Source organism: Sphaerodactylus townsendi, linkage group LG04 (genome assembly GCF_021028975.2).
Source record: "Sphaerodactylus townsendi isolate TG3544 linkage group LG04, MPM_Stown_v2.3, whole genome shotgun sequence".
NCBI lineage: Eukaryota > Metazoa > Chordata > Lepidosauria > Squamata > Sphaerodactylidae > Sphaerodactylus > Sphaerodactylus townsendi.
Window position 1 is genome coordinate 105,909,054 of NC_059428.1, and position 3,855 is coordinate 105,912,908.

Sequence of the window (3,855 nt, forward strand, 5' to 3'; positions counted from 1 at the left end):
AAATACACCTAATTCCCCAAAATCATAAGAGGCTGTTTGGGTCCTTTCAGTTGATTTTTTAAAAAAGGCTGTCATGATGAACATTGTCTCTGTCCATACAACATGGTGACCAAAAGAACTGGGGGCAGTGGCGTAGCGCTCAGGGGACCAGGGTGCGTCTTGCACCGGGTGCGTGCTGATGTGAGGGTGTGTGTGGGGGCATTACTGGGTATTCCAGGGGCATTTTGAGGCATGGCGGGCAGGTGCAGGCGCAGACAGGCATGGCAGGAGCGCAGGGCACACACGTGCTCCTGATATGCACAATTGTATTATAAAATATTCAGTAATTGCTGGACCATCTTCACTGAAAGATAGTACATATGACCACAAGCTGGCTGGACCATCATGGTTATTCAACAGTTGTGAAAATTCATAGATAGAATTCTCTGTGTAGCGCATTCCATCAAAGGCATCCATTCAACAGCAAACAAATATTCAAACAATATGGATGTACAGGGGTCATGCAGCAAATGTGAAAACACCTCTGTCTAATCCACTTGGCTTTGACATTACAAAGCCCACAAGCCCAGGTTCAAATACGTACTCCATTATGAAGCTTCCTGGTGACCTTGAGGAATTACATGTGTCATCCTGTCACAAAACAGAGGATTGTGAAAATAAGATGGAACATGTGCTGCCTTCATTTCCTTACGAGAGCAGGAATACAAATGTGTTGATGTGAGGTCAGTGCTCCGTGGCCGAGGGACTGGGGATGCATCATGATGCATCATAACCACAGATTTCCTCAACTCTTTATAAAATAATCATCTTCCTTGGATCCTTCATGCATTATTTTGTGCTCACTTCAGCAACGCATATACTAACATTGGAACAATACAGAGAAGATTAGCATGGATCCTTCAGGTGTTTTTTTTTTTAAAAAAAACTAGCAGCTATATTTGGCCAGGTAAAAAAACTAGCAGCCATATTTGGCCAGGTATGCTCATAGAATATCCTGTAAGACCTCTGTGTATACTTGCAGATAAGTTACCAGATATTCTGTATTTTTTTTTAAATGGCCTTCTCTCCAGATCACAAATTCCACATGGAGGAATTCACGGGAATATGCTTTAACGTGAACTCTCCACACAGTGATTCCATTAGTAGTGATAAGCAGAGATAAATACAGAAATGTTATTTCCTTCAGTTATGTACAGTTTGGTAAATACCAAGAATGTAAATTACTGACAAATGTATCAGCTCTTTCTGTGTTCTCCTTGATACGACTTCTAACTGGTTTTCATCTCTTTTTAGACAACCTTTCCTTGAAGGAGCTCAGGATAGTATGAGTGGTTCTCCCAGGATAGTATGAGTGGTTCTCCCAGCCCATTTTGTCCTCTCAACAAGAGTGCCCACTGTCATCCAGTTAGCTTCATGACTGAGGGAGTATTTCAACTTCATGGCTGTTATTGCTTAATCTGAGGGTGGTGGTGTGTGAAGTGACTACAGGAGGTGGCAAAGGTGCATGGTGGCAGATTTGCAGTCCGCAGGGCACTTACCCCAGCTGAGGGGCAAATATGCCAGCCCAGAGTCAAATCAGTGCTCCCATCTCACTGTCAGCCCTATCCATGTAGTGGAAGCATGGCGGAGGTGTTTCTAGAGGTGGATCTGACATGAGTCCCCTTCCACCCCAAATTTGTGACCAGTTGTGCTACAGCCCCAGACTTGGACTTATGGCACCCTTTTGGGTGGTGTAAGTCCAATAAGACCTATGGAGGGCTTTCTAGTGATAAGAGGTGGTTCAGTTCTTCTCCCTAGCTCAGGGGTAGGGAATGTTTAACACTCAAAGAGCCATTTGGACCCATTTTCCATATATATATTTTAAATGTATTTTTAAATATATATTTTAAATATATATTTTAAATTTCCATATATATATTTTAAATGTTCCATATATATATATAGGGGTTTTTTACCTTTTACTCCGCTCATTCTGAGAAGCGCAAGGATGAAGCCGGCAGCTTGGCCTCATTGGCCGCTGGGAAAACTCCTGCCCCACTCCAATGGGGTGGGTGAGAGGGGAAGCCTGCGGCGCGGCCCAGCCGACCGTGGGCAGTTGGTGCGCCTGCCCTGCTGCCTGCAGGGCAGGCAAGGATGGGGCCGGCAGCTCGGCTCGTGGAGCCACAGTGCAAGGGCAGAAGAGCCGCATGCAGCTCTCGAGCCACAGGTTCCCTACCCCTGCCTAGCTGCACCACTAAAAAGCCCTCTAGAGGCAGCAAAGTGGCACTGCAGCAGCAGCATCTGTTGCCACCCAGGGTTCTGGATTAGACTGCCCATCTAACATCAGTACCAAACTAAGGTTTGGATCTTTATTTTTTTAAAAAATAATAATTTAGTTCTAGCCTGAAAACAAGGCAAGCTCACTTATAGTTCAATCCTGAGGATCATCACAGCAAGGAGCCTACGTCCCATGCCGTGCAGCCTACCTTGTGAGTTGTGAGGTGTTCTGGCCAGGGTTTTATAAGACTGTAGTTTTTGTAAGGCATGGGGATGGCCATGACAGTAGGGGGGGGGGACTTGTTTTTTGAGTACAATTGGGGCAATGGGCTATGCAGTGTTTGTCATTGGTGTAACTTTGCACATCTGATGCTAGTGTTCCCAGGTTGAAAGGTTTAGTGACCACTCTGGCCACACCCCCAGAAACACCCACAATGACACTGGTATGGGAGCCTCTGCCTCTGTTGTGCTGATGAGCAGTGCTGTGAGGCTGCACTGGCACCTAAGAATAGTGCAATGGTACTGGGGACCTGTGCCAACATATCCTGCCATTACAGTGGTATAAAAATCAATTGGTTCACTGAGTGCATTACTCCTTTTCCCAGGACTGAATTCTTAGGCTGCTAAGTGTTTTCATGCTCTGGGTTTTTTATTGATTGAGTTCTTAATTTGATCATTTTGATGATTTTATGTTTTATGTTTTTATTTTGTTTTATTTTGTGAACCAGCTCAAGCAGATATCTGAATAAATAAACAGAAATGAAGCCTGGTGAATGCCCTTCTAGTTAAGCTCTGAACATACCACGATTAGGGGTCGTACAATCTGATCCCAGTTGGAATGGGTGAAAAGGCACAAAAGGCCTGATTCACTTCGCTTTAGAGTTTATCATTGTAGAAATCAGTAAGAAAAATGTATGAAAGCATAAAATATAAGTCTTGTTTGAACTCTAGACCCATAAGGAGGGCAACTTAATTAAATGGCCTCAATGATAGTTCAATGGTTTTCAGTAAGTGCTTCAGTTAATATATGACAACCCCACTTACCTGAATCTATAAACTTTACTCTCACTTTCTATCATTTTTAGCACCTCCTAATTGTATTCATTTTTCCCCCCTGGCAAACATATTATTCATTATCAGGGAAGGTAATGCATTTGACAAGCTCTGTTGCAATGTAGTTTTCCTCACTCCGCCTCCCCCTTTCCTTTCCAATCAGGTCTTTCCTATCCCTCCTTTTGCACCGAAGGAAAAAAAAAGCAGAACATATTGAGAAAAGAGCCTGACAGCAATGCTAAGACAAACTCTGTTCATCATTAAGGCAATAAAATCAAACAACACACGAGTTGTATGGGTGCTAAAGTAGTCGCAAAGCGTGACAGCTTGAACTCATCTTACATTCAGTGAAGTCTGCACAAATGTTACTAATATCCCAGAAGGATTCAGCTGTTACCTCTTCCTGAGACTTGCATCTTCACAAGTCTTACCGTTCTAAATGGAGGTTGGGGGTGGGGAAAGGTTTCATTGCTGGAACAAAAGTAGTCAAGTGAAAGGATCCAATATTTTAGAGCCAATTGTAAATTGAGGATTACAAAGACAGTC

General features: G+C 43.5%; 1 non-coding gene across 1 annotated transcript; it reads left to right on the forward strand.

Moving 5' to 3' along the window:
* Positions 1 to 835: 835 nt before the first annotated feature.
* Positions 836 to 938, forward strand: LOC125432260. The gene has a single exon (XR_007244437.1). It is a non-coding gene; the product is annotated as a U6 spliceosomal RNA (small nuclear RNA).
* Positions 939 to 3,855: the final 2,917 nt, after the last annotated feature.